Below are 13955 nucleotides of genomic sequence, written 5' to 3'. Positions count from 1 at the left end.
CAAAGAAAGTCACGAGTAACCAGATTCAATTCTTCGTAGCGAATAGTAACAATCTGCATATTTGACTTTAACTCTCAAGAATTTAATATACATGGTCATGTGCACCGACCATCAGAACCATCTTACCACTTATCCCTTCCTGTTCACCCTACATAACCATCATAATACACTTGGTCGTCGACTTATGACCGACTTCCATTCTGACTGACAGGTCGTAAGTCGATCTGGTCGTATGTCGTCCATATATTTATTTGCAGTATTTTTTTTAACCTTTCTAATCTTTTTTATCATCTTTATAATTTATTTTTAAAAACTTTTTACATTTCAATCATCTATTATTTTTCTTTTTTTTTTGTGGTCGTAAGTGTGGCAGGTCGTAAGTCGCATAGGTCGTAAGTCGACGACCAAGTGTATACTGTTCGGATCTCAAGAAAACACTTCCGTCGACATAGCATTGCCAACTTGCAAATGCCTGGTCAGGATTCCTATGTAGCGGAAGAAGAATACATATCGGAAAACCTGCGAATAAATATAAAGGCGCCTTAGAATGAGTTTCAAAGCGCCCGATACTTGTGGAGCAAGAAGAACTAACTTAAAGAAACCAACCATCCAGTATTCTAGTTGGCGCATGCGTGGTTGAGAGGAGTCACAGTAGCCTACTTTTGGTGGTAAGTTGTCGGTCGAGGCCGAAGTATAGACAGTGGTGGCAGGTGTTCTCGACCGGTAGGACTGAAGAGAGAGATTGAAGCGTCTTCTCAGTATATACTGAGGCAGTGCAACATTGTAAGCATAATTCGGCTCAAAATGGATTCCTCTTGGGTGGATTGTGGATAAAGAAACAGCTTCGTGAATATATAAATAAAATAATACCATATTATTTTATAGAAAACCTACAATATTACATCAAACTGGAGCAGTGTGTAAGACAACATGTAACCTGAGATGTAACGCGCGCTAAGTAATGGAATATTTAAATTAAAAAGTACAAAAGCAAGTTAGTTGTTTTTTGTTATTGCGAGCGTGATATGGCTTCTTATGAGTGTTAGTGAATAAACAGTGAATATGATTCAAACTGATGAAGTTAATTCATTGTAAAAGTGACATGGATAAGAGCCCCCTTCTATGATGTTTCGGAAGATATATTTAGTCAAAACAAGTGCCTCGTAGGTGAAGGAAGGTGTAGTGTGATTATTTTTTGGAAATAAGAACAAGAAGCGGAGAAAAAGTGTGACAGAAGAAAATCTTGAAGTCAGGTGCTGATCGAAACATGCATTATTTCAATTAAATATTTCTTAATAAGCGGACATTATTAAATGCAAACTTGTGTAAAAGCATATTACTTGATATACAGGAGAAGTGGTGGATTTCTGACAGTAGACAAAAGCGGATTAATAATTCATCTCGAAAAGGTAAGTTGGCATACTGTACGCATAGAATTTTATTTTAAATGATTCAGAGTTATGTCTCAGCTTTGTAACTCAACTTGAAATAGTGAACATGAATCCAAACTTCTACCGTAAAATTCTTTGTTATGGTACAAGTGAATAAACCGGTTATTATTAACAATAAGCAGCTATTATTCAGAGTCACCAGGTGGGAATTATTCTTATTCGCCGGTTACGATTCGAAATTATCAATTAATTACTCATATTATAACATGATATTATCTCATTGTAAGAGACATTTTTTGGAATACAGGTATATCTTACACTTAGGGCGGATTTCGGATGTGTCAGAAGAAAAATATTAAGTACAAAAATTGGTTCAAAGAAATGCTACAGTTTGGGGTGGAAAAATGCAAGACCAAGAATTTCGCGATTTTTTCCCCCTATTATTGAGACAAATATTAACGAGACTTGCTGTAAATGTAATTCGTACTCTGAAATATTAAACCAATGTAACTGCAGTCGTGGGTCAGCATAAAATATGGTAAATGCAAGGTAAATTTCGCCGGTCACAGTGGCCGCGCGGTCTAAGGCCTGTACTGTCTTCGATCGCTCGAACATTGATACCGTGGGTTCGAATCCCACTCGAGGCATGGATATTTGTTGTGTGTATGCGATTATTCTGGATTAGTGTTGTCCTGTGTTTATGATCCCCCGTGTAAGGAATCCTACTGTGTATAGAAACAAGAAACTGAAAAAAGTGACCAAGGCCCAACAAAGTGCTGCAGAGCCATAATAATAATAAGATACGTTTGTCCCTGTGCTTAACTAAATAAGCAGTACGCCATGAAAGCGTATGGGGGAGTGGATGTAGAGGTCCATATTTTCTTCACCTCGGCACTAGATGTCTGTGAGTGGTCAGTTTGACGCCACAACCTCTTTATTCTGGGGTAAAGAGCCCCCGGTACCCACTGGATACGAGGCTGGGTAGGCCCCAGAGAAGAGAAAATTCTTGACCCTACCGGGACTCGAACTCCGACCCCTCGGTAGTCCAACCTGTAGCCAGTCGCTATACCGACTACGCTATCCCGGCATAAACTTGGGAAACAAACGGTATGTGAGGATAATAATAAAATAAAATTCAGAGCAATATATAGTAGTAGGCGGAACTGCTGTAAATGAATCATAGTAAGGTGATATGAAAGGTCTTCACCTTAGTAAACACATTCGCCTAATTTCAAACACACATCTTTTTTTAATGCTAGTGGGGTGGGACTAAGTCCCTTGTAATGCGGCCACTTCTGGCCTACTGTACCAGCCCCAGATGATAGGTGAGGGTGATTGTGGATCAATTGGCGGAATGAAGATTGGCAGGGGAAACCGAAGTACTCGGAGAAAACCTGCTCCAGCGCCACTTTGTCCATCACAAATCCCACTTGACCAGACCTGGGATCGAACCCGGGCCATCGCGATGGGAAGCCAGCGACTAACCGCTTGAGCTATGGCGCGGCCAAATATACATCTTCCTATGAAGTCATTCAAGTCAGTTAAGATATGTCAGAGTGTGTGATTTCCTACTGCTGAGAATGTATTCGAGTACCTTGTGAAGGTACATAAAGTTTTAAACATCATTTCCTTCTTTGGAAAAAGTCTGCGGAGAGAGATGCGATTGCTATTTTGTTTATGAGCGGTTGCCTTTGTAATCTGTTCTCCATTCATGTTTCTCATCACACAGCTGCTGAGCGTAGTCACTGAGGAGAAACTGCATTATGTTGCGTCTCTAAATGCCTCTGTCACTGCAGTGGGAGAAGACGTGATATCTCATGTCGCACTTAGAAACATACTTCAAATTATGAAAAGTTAAATAGTTCCGTTCAGTGTGACTGGTTATAATTTTCTTATTTCAATTATTCATGCCCTTACATGTTGCGGTCTTCAGAGACCATCTTCAGAGGGACACCTTTACATCAATACAGTTAGAAGCCACTATTACAGTACATGTTCTAAAAGTTAAACTATATACATACAGATATGTTAGGTTTTTGGACTTTGTCCATCGTCCTGGTTTTTAAGATAACAAATAAAAACACGACGTTTCGGAAACTGGATCTGTTTCCGAAACGTCGTGTTTTTATTTGTTATCTTAAAAACCAGGACGGTGGATAAAGTCCAAAAACCTAACATATCAGTGTGTTATACACCATCGTCAGAATCCTACAGTAACTACTTATATACATACTATATAAACAATATACAATTGGCTGTAAAATCTAAAATCTTTACAACTACAGCTATTAGAATCTTATCAAATTAACTATAAATATTTTAAATTTATTGGAACAGCCGCTGTAGTTGTAAAGACTTTAGATCTTACAGCCAATTGTATTTTGTTTATATTGTATGTATATATTTTAACTTTTAGAACATGTACTGTAATACTGGCTTCTAACTGTTCTGATGTAAAGGTGTCCCTCTGAAGATGGTCTCTGAAGACCGCAACATGTAAAGGCATGAATAATTGAAATAAGAAAATCATAACCAGTCACACTGAACGGAACTATTTAACTTTTTCATACTATTAGTGTGACGGACCAGAATGAAACAAATAAAAAATTTTAAATTCTTACGATCATGTATATATGTTGGGTATATGTAGGCCTTTAAAAAGATATTTTCAAATACTTTCCCTCCAAATGTATACGTGAATCAGGGCTAACACGTTTAGTAAAGCACAGCTGTTAATGTTCACAAAAGTAAATGTCTTGAAGAACAGTTCTAAATCAGTTTGATAACAATTTAGCTTTCTCTGGTGTCAAGATTGTGACAACTTGCATCTTACCTGACAAAAAAATAAAATATAATCAAGATATGGGTGTTAACCATTTTAACTCAGTGATTAGTAATACGACCTGACTTAACGTTTTAAAAACTGTGTATTAATATATTTCGTCTGAACCAATAACAATCATTTTCGTAAACATCAGTGACCGACTGGCTTATGTAACGGAGATGAAAAGCATTCTCTGTGAGATAGGAATATTATTATCATTATTATTTTACTGCAATTTGGTATTCACCCGGTGGCAGTAGATTTTACACTGATACAGACAAGGAAACACTATAACATAAAGGGAACAATACAAAACAAAACACATACAATAAACAAGGTACCCATAGTGCAAATCCAAACATATAAAAGTCATAAAAGGGCACGTGCTTGTGTTTATTTCACTGCACTGGAACAGGTACACTTCGCATTACTTAACTTTTTTCCATTCAAACTCGGCCTAAGGCCTCTGTACTTGTAACAGCTTTCCTAACCCTAACCTTATATATTATTTAGAGAATTTCACGTTATCACTCAGGGTCTAAACAGTGCTCAGCAGCTTTCGTGTTCTAGGGTAAATCTGCTGATGACTACTTAACGAGAGTCAGCAAGTTCTCTCTCCTTGAACACCCAGGCTAGTGAACACTGCTTAGACCCTGGATAATTTTCATGAATGAGACTGTCGTAATAGGCCATTGGCCTCGTCTGTCCGTCTTCTCTCTCTCTCTTTCCTCAGACTTCAAACGGTTAATATAGTAACATTGACAGCCAGATAAAGAGAGACAGTGTGAAGGACACGAACAAAATTGGTTCTAAATTTTAACAAAGTCTTTTTACACCACAACTGTAAATAAACTAATTATAATAATTTATAAATAAGAGAGATGAAGTGACAGGAGGTTGGAGAAAAATGCATAATGAGGAGCTTCATAACTTGTACTCTTCTCCAAGTATAATTAGAATGATCAAGTCAAGGAGGATGAGGTGGGCAGGGCATGTAGCACGAATGGGGGAGACGAGGAATGCGTATAGGATATTGGTGGGAAAGTGTGAATGAAAGAGACCACAGGGAAGACCAAGGCGTAGGTTTGTGGACAATATTAGAATGGATCTTAGAGAGATAGGATGGGATGATATGGATTGGATTGATCTGGCTCAGGATAGGGACCAGTGGAGGGCTCTTCTGAACACGGTAATGAACCTTCGGGTTCCATAAAATGCTGGGAAATTCTTGAGTAGCTGCAGAATTGGCGGCTCCTCCAGAAGGTCTCAGCTCCATGAGTAAGTAAGTAAGTAATAATTTATAAATATTTTAATATATTCATGCGCATTGCTGTAGTTGCTAAAGGGTCAGATTTTATATTCATGGCAATATAGTGATACTGTATCTATGTATTGATATTGACAAATCACATTGTATAGTAGTTTCTTCCCGTACTGATATATCCTTCTGAAGATGGTCTCTCAGACAGAAACATGTCAAGGATGATGATTGAAAAGGAGAGAGAAAAAACATTAATTAACACTTGACGGACTTGATAACCTTTTATAATAAACCTTTCATGGCACAAAAATATCTGAATACAAAATAAGACAGTATATACAATCGCAATAAATTAGTAATAGTTCCAAGAAAAATTAAAGTTTGCATTAAAAGGTAAGAAAAATAAATAATAATACATTTCCAATGATTATACCATTAAGTGGCGAGAAAGGACAATACACGTACATACACACATAGAACTTAATAATAATAATAATAATAATAATAATAATAACTCAATTAATTCTTACTTATTTGTGTGCTAACACGACATCAAAATAATGATAATAATATTTACACTTTTAATGTTAAAGAAGATGTTTGTTATTATTCAATACTGAAACGTTTCCTTCCCCATCTGTCATAAAAAACGTAGGAATTAAAAAATTCAGAACTATAAATTTGTCTGTTGTTTTGTGTGGATGTCAAATTTGGTCTCTCAGGACAAGAGAACACGAATGAGCGTGACTAAGAACAGGGTTCTCAGAAGAATATTTGGGTAGAAGTTAGAGGAAATAAAACAAGATGGAGAACCGCGCAGAGTAAGATGCTTAATGCCTGTACTCCTGGCCAAATAATATTACGATGTTCAATTCAAGAAGGATTAAATGAACTGGGCGTGTGGCAGGCGTGGAAAAGAAGCTCGATGAATACAAAATTTTGTTATGAAAACCTGAAGAAAAAAGAGACCACTTGGAAGAGTAAGAGTAGATAAGAGGGTAATATTAAAATTTATCTTGAAGAGGATAATGGATGTAGGCTGCATTCATCCAGCTCAGGACAGTGGCCGGTGCAGAGCTCTAGGCACTGCATTGAATCCTCGGGTTCAATAAAGATAGAGGAATTCACTTAACTGCCTTATCAGCTACAGGCTTCTAAATATAGCTGCTGCACAAGATAATGTTGTCAGTTAGTTAGATAGTTAGTTAGTTAGTTAGTTAGCTGAAAGTAGGCAGAAGATATTGTAACACTAAGCTTTAAAGGGGGAGACGAGGAATGCGTATAGGATATTGGTGGGAAAGTAAGAAGGAAAGAGACCACACGAAGACCAAGGCGTAGGTGGGTGGACAATATTCTAATGGATCTTAGAGAGATAGGATGGGATGGTATGGATTGGATACATCTGGCTCAGGATAGGCACCAGTGGAGGGGTCTTCTGAACATGGTGATGAACCTTCAGGTTCCATAAAATGCTGGGAAATTCTAGAGTAGCTGCGGAATTGGCAGCTCCTCCAGAAGGGCTCAGCTCCATGAGTAAGTAAGTAAGTAAGTAAGTAAGTAAGCTTTAAAGGCTTAATTTCCGAACCTTTTAGAAGGATCACACACACATACACACATGGACGCAAGCCCCCCCCCATACGAAATCCGTTTAAGTTTACAAAGCTACTAATGCAGTGACAGATATAACATTTTTTATAATTCCTCTAATACGTCCATACAAGGTACGCGGTAGTGTAATTGGCTGAGGCGTTATGCTACAAGTTGGGAGGCCGCGGGTTCGAATCCCGATGAGGTTATTGCTTTTTTTAATTGACCTAATCCTTACAACCGCACTATGGCCCTGATATCGACTCAGCCTCTAACAGAAATGAGTACCAGGAATCTTCCTGGGGGTAAAGTGCGGCCGACGCTTAAACCTGACAACCTCACCGACATCTGTGAGCCGATTGTCTAGAAAATATGGGAATCTCGACGTCTCACAATCCTATGTGCCTGCATGGCCTGTTACATGTCTTTAATTTTTTAATTTAATTTAATTTAATTTAATTTTTTAATATGCTAATATAACCCAAGCAGGCGATTACAACTATAATGGTATGCTTGTAGATTTGTTAAACTTTACATATATGGCCCATAGCCTCGCCTTTAATTAAGTACTCGTATTTACAGCCCTGAGATTTCATACGGGTATAAATGCCTTTGGAGCAGGAGCGGTTGGTGGCTTGTACAGCGTATGAGAATGTAAACTATTACAGAATCTCTTAAATAAATTTTAGAGATATTCACTTCTTCTGGGCCTAGCTCTCTTTCCTTTCCTACTTTACCAATTCCTTTTACTATTTTAACCTGAAGATGGACCCATCATGGTCCTCCGAAGCCTAGGTATAGTTCTACTAGACTGAATATCGTAACATCTGAGAATACAGGAATCTTATTTTAATGTATAGGAAGTTTCTATGTGGAACGTGATAAGGAGAATGGGTAAACGTGAATATTAACTTCGCAATTCCAGTAGGCAGTTGAGTTTCGCACCGCACCTTGCAATCTCGCCTATGTTCCTGCACCACTGAGGGTCACGATTCGTAAGATATATCGAGCAGAACACCAGGTTCAGTTAGCAAATTGTAGTCTGTTTCATGAAGAATGCAGTAAGTTAAGTTTAATGTAGCCAACGCAAGGCAGGATGGCAACGGAAACCGACAAAGTAGCGAGATTAATGTATAGTCTACGTCTAGCACCTGATGCGAAGTTGCTTACAGAAACGCTTGTAGACTCTTGAACGCCCGTAGTAGATAACGGGCGTTTTACGATTTCAAAGGCAACATAATATTTGGACCGAAGAGAGGGGAAGTGACGGGAGGCTGGAGAAAACTGCATAATTAGGAGCTTCATAACTTATACTCTTCTCAAAGTATAATTAGAATGATCAAGTCAAGGAGAATGAAATTGGCAGGGCATGTAGCACGAATGGGGGCGAAGAGGAATGCATATAGGATATTTAGTGGGAAAGTCAAAAGGAAGGAGACCATTAGGAAGATCAAGGCGTCGGTGGGTGAACAATATTAAAATGGCTCTTAGAGTGATAGAATTGGAAGGTATGGATTGGATTGATCTGGATCAGGATAAGGACCAGTGGATGGCTCCTGTGAACACGGTAATGAACCTACGGGTTCCATAAAATGCTGGGAAGTTCTTGAGTAGCTGCAGAACTGGAGGCTTCTCAAAAAGGGCCCAGTTCCATGAGTGATTATGAGTGACATACGTTTAAAAGGTACTACTGTCTGCATAATTTATTATCTGTAATCTGTATTGTTAATCTGAATCTTAAAGTCAAGGAAGGTGAGATGGGTAGGGCATGTAGCACAAATGATATAAAAAAAAAGCAATGCTTATAGACGGGAAAACCAGAAGGAAAGGCACCACTAGGCAGATCCAGAAGGCCTATTGGGTTTGATAATATTAAAATAGATCTTAGAGAAATAGGATGGGGTGGACTATATAGTTCTGGCTCAGGATAGGGACCAGTGTAAGGCTCTAGTGAACAAGGTAATGAACCTTAGGGTTCCATAAATTGTCGGGAAATTTCTAGAGTAGCTTCAGAGCCGACGGCTTCTGAAGAAGGGCTCATTTCCATTGAGCTAGTGAATCTGACTCTTAACTCTCTTTAAGGTGGAAATGATAGAGAGAGTTAGCAAAGCGGTAACGCTATAGGCTCGTATTTGGGAAGTGCTTGGTTCAGAATCTCGGCCCAAAAACCGGAAGGGGGGGGGGTGCTCGTGGCTTTCCTCATTAATTTTAAATGATTCCACATGGCTTAGCGAAATAGGGAAGGAGCTGATTATCGGATTCAGCTGGCTCAGGATAAGGAACACGATAATGAAATCTCGGTCCCTTCTTCAGTGAGTGTTTCATGGCGCGTCTTAACAAACCACTGATACAAATGGAGCTGTTTCCACGCAGCCACACGACTGATCATTGGTTCGCTAAGGGACCCAACAAACGATCATATATTGAAACATTAGATTTTCATAAAAGCTAAGGAATCATCTGAGTAGCTACGCGACCATTAGCTTCTCAAAAAAGGACTCTGCCCGAAGGAGTTACTTTTTCTCTGCTTAACGACCTGCTTCATACTGGTTTCTTGCTCGGCTTGGTGTCTTCGACACTGAAGATGGAGGTGACATATCCTTCCGAAACGTCAGTTGACTTTCAACGGGCTATATGGTGTTATGTCCCAAAAGATATAACACTTCGAGTTATTTTCATTTCCTTTTATATGATGATACATTTCTATAACGGACGTCTGGAACGGGGTCCACTCAGCCTCGTGAGGATAACTGAGGAGCTATTTCAAGGAAATAGCGGCTCCGGTCTAGAAAATCGAAGTTAACGACCGTGGAGATTTGTTGCGCTGACCACGCGACACCCTCTATCCGCTAAAGTTGTCACTAACTTCGCCGACAAGCGGCGGTAGCTCGGTCGGTATAATTCGCTTGAGGACTAAAACCACAGAGTTCGTTTTTTTTAGATAGCTTAGTCGGTATAGAGACTGGCTACGGGCTGGACGACCGAGGACTCGGAGTTCGAATCCCAGTAGTATCAAGAATATTCTCTTCTCCACGTCCTCCAGACCGGCTTTGGGGCCCACCCTGCATCCTATCCAAAAGGTACCGGGGGTAGATCGGCCGGGGCGTGAAGCTGACCACTCACCTTCAACTAGTGCCAAGGTCAAGAAGACGCGGATGCATACATTCACAACCCCGCTACCTTCGTGTCCTAGTGCTAAATTACATTTACACTACACTGATTCTTGTTTTTCTTATTAATAACTAAGTTTCTTATTCTGTAACCAATCAGTTGCCATGTAAGAAACGAAGCCCCTACTTGAAAATGGAAGATGTAATAGCGTGCTTCCTGGTCAGTTACCGCACACAAGAAGATGAATATGGTGCAGTAGTGAAATGATGATGAGCAAAAGAAATTCGGAAAAGGAACCTGCTTTATTGTATATGGAACAGCAACAGCGCCCGTGTTTTACATATACACGCACCGTGAACACGCATTCCTCGTGCCATATTAGACAACCGATTGGGATGCAAAGGTCTGGTGGCTGTCCTACCGTAGTAATGCGCAAGCGCGATAAGAGTCTTAGTCACGCTCTCAGTAGGATAGCAAGGAGACCTGCAGCAATAAACCTGAAGGGAGACCAGACACTTTTTATTCAACCTTAATCATAAAATTATCCAACCGAATAAAATCGATTGTTAAGAAAAGCACGCATAATATAAATGTATCAAATTTTATACGCCGCGCATTGCATGAACAACGAGTCTGTAGAATTGTGTGTTGCATTTTAAATTACATAACTAAGATAACATATAGGCCCTGTGTTTATGATTATTAATGCTCCAATGGAATTTTAGGGAACACTCTTCGGCGTGTTTCTTATGAACTGGGGTTGAACTAAATGAAAATTAGAAACCGTAAGGCCGCCGAAAGGTTATTGTGGTCTGTCTAGTCTGTTATACTGCTTAAAGCACTCATATTAAACCAGAAAGGAAAAGGGAAACAGAGGAAATAAACTATTATTTTTATTGCTAGTGGGGTGGGACTAAGTCCCTTGCACTGCGGCCACTTCTGGCCTACTGTACCAGCCCCAGATGATAGGTGAGGTTGATAGTGGAGCAATTGGTGGAATGAAGATTGGCAGGGGAAACGGAAGTACTCGGGAGAAAACCTACCCCAGAGCCACTTTGTCCACCACAAATTCCACTTGATCAGACCCGGGATCGAACCCGGGCCGCCGCGGTGGGAAGCCAGCGACTAACCGCTTGAGCTATGGTGCAACCAGGAACTAAACTAAGTCAAAAGTCTGATATTAAGAGTACATTCTTCTGGGTTCCAATACCTTATATTTTGGAGAGAATCCTACGTTTCAAAGTAACACATCGTATCCATCTTCAGGGTCGAATTTGTAGCCTACTTCTGACGGTTTCTTACTGTACTTATTAATCGACTCTGGAAATAAAGGCGATATATTTCTCCGAAATGTCTCGCTGTCTCAAAACTACACGGCGTTACAAATCACAAGTTTATAGTCACCGCTTTGAGAACCAAAAATCCAATACTTCAATATTGGTTGATAATGGAATGAAACGTCCTGTAGTCCGAGACATATTTAGCAACGTTTCGGAAGAACCTGCTACTCTTCGGTTCCTCCAATATATAGGTGATAATCTACTAGATTTCACGGCGTCATACCCCAGAAAATGGTAAGCTTCATATCGTCGTGGAATCTCAAATGGACAGAGGATAGAGAGCAAATGAAAATTTGATTCCATTAAGCGACTGTTTCTGATACTGCATTTTGAGAATGTATACGTCAAGAGAATTCGGCTTTCTGCAGAGATGCCTCAACCTTTCATACACAAAGTGCCCATCGAATGCTTGTTAGATTAAATTGAATAGACCTGTATTTTTCAGAAGGGTAAATACTGACACATATAAGGGGCGTGAGTTACATATAAGACGGGTTCTTGATTGTCTGATTGGATTTATTGCATCTTATACAGTCACACCTTCGGGACTACAGTCAATACAGCGTTATCGTTCATCTACACACCTTACAGTTCACCGTATACACGCACTAGGATTCTCAGTGTTCTAGTCGTATCCTGGCAACGGGTTTATCACAGTCTCAATGTCACATCAAACTACACATGGAGTCTTCTTTGCACCACCTAAATCCCTTTCCTGTCCTTATTCTGCGAATTCCAATTCCATAGACTTGACTCAATTCAATTCCTCTTCTCCCAAGCGCATATCCCGGAAGGCTGGCGTCTCGAAGCTCAACCCTTCACTTCAGACTACTGCTCTCTACTACTCCCGTACTCAGGCGCATCTTCTGACTGTGTTCCTTTATAACGCCCCGGCACGGACACCACAGAAAACACAGCGTGTACTTTTGACGAGGCGTGTTTACTGCGCCATTGACTAGCGAAGTGTATATACGTCACAGTATTGTATCCCAGAGTCATGTTGTGTCGCACAGGACAGAACAACGAAAAACAAGGCGACGAACTGCACCACAGTACAAAGAAGTTCATTACTGCTTGAGGTAACCTTGTTTCGATACCTCTGACTGACTGCCTGGTTACCCCTGATCGCACAGAACAGCTTAGAATTACGAAACGAGGCCGGCCGACACGATACGAGTATGTGGAGCTCATTGCACCGCTGGCCAAGTATCTCGTCAAGTACGGTGTAGTTCAGTTTTCATCTTTGTCGCAACCCGCTGAAAGTGTGACAGCATCATTAATATCTTATTTTCAAATACAAAAGAGTCTTTTAATATACACACACAGACTGCAGACGCGCAATTTCTTTTATAATATTTACAAAGGGCCGTGCTAATATATTGAACACAGGGTCTGTGACGTAAATGCAGTAATGCATCTTGGACCACTTACAACTCTTCCATAAGTGGTACATGTGGATAATTATTACGTTAAATTCTAGATTCTCCCAGCATGACTATGGAGCCCACCATAGAGATGTTCAGTGGGACGTACTATCTCCATCTTCAGGGTTGGAGAGTAAGACGAGCAAGTGTAATTACCACGAAGCAAGCAATATGTTCCCTTCTTCCTGCTGGTTACTTGTCTGGTATATCCTGACATCCTGACGATTAAGATAATGCGTATCTTCGAAACGTCGATTGAGTTATGGTATATCGGACTATACAGGGACATATCTTAGAACTTAAAAAAGTCGAAACTATCCCTGTAAGAGGCCATGGAGGTGGTGAGACGTAAAGGCTCCCACGCTTTCTCTAGACAATTGGCTCACAGGTGGCGTTAAGGTCAGCCTTACGTGCCGGTCGTCCTTTAACCCACATGAAGATCCCTGGTACTCATTTCTGTTAGAGGTTGAGTCGACCCCAGGGCCATAGTGCAGCTGGAAGTATTAGGTACATTTTAAAAGATCCAGTGACCTCATTGGGAGTCAAACCCGCGACATTGTGCTTCAACCATCTACTCTACCGCGCGTCCCCATTCTAGAACTTAGCAATCTTAAAACGTAAAGTAGTTCTTACTTTTCAAGCTTTTCGCGCTGCAGTCTCCAGCTTATTCCGTTCTTATTTCCGTTGTCTGCTCTATTGTTGTTAACTAATAAAAGTAAACAGTAGGAGCAAAGTTGGCCCATGTATTTCATTATCATGCCATGAAGACATACAGGGAGTGGGGCTAGAGCTCCACTATTCTTGACCTTGACAGTATCGTCGTTAACTGACTGGTAAATAAATTTCGCACTGTCAGATTTAATGCAGTTTTCAGCAATGCATGTAACCGACCACTGAGTCACTTCAGGTTTGCGTCTTTCCAATACTTACTTACACATTTGGCCGCGCCATAGCTCAAGCGGTTAGTCGCTGGCTTTCCACCGCGGCGGTCCGGGTTCGATCCAGGGTCTAGTCAAG

The 13955-nt window shown here is 40.3% G+C and overlaps 1 protein-coding gene across 1 annotated transcript in view; it reads left to right on the top strand.

Moving 5' to 3' along the window:
• Positions 1 to 684: 684 nt before the first annotated feature.
• LOC111874615 (putative GPI-anchored protein pfl2) overlaps positions 685 to 13955 on the top strand; it is a 105968-nt gene continuing 92697 nt past the window's right edge. The window contains exon 1 of the mRNA XM_023870251.2: positions 685 to 1409. The gene's annotated coding sequence lies outside the window, so the exon portion shown is untranslated. The remainder of the gene's footprint in view (positions 1410 to 13955) is intronic.

This window comes from Cryptotermes secundus, unplaced genomic scaffold (assembly GCF_002891405.2).
Source record: "Cryptotermes secundus unplaced genomic scaffold, Csec_1.0 scaffold1747, whole genome shotgun sequence".
In the NCBI taxonomy this organism is placed as follows: Eukaryota; Metazoa; Arthropoda; class Insecta; order Blattodea; family Kalotermitidae; genus Cryptotermes; species Cryptotermes secundus.
The sequence above is the reverse complement of the archived record's forward strand: the minus strand, read 5'-3'. Positions and strand labels throughout refer to the sequence as shown.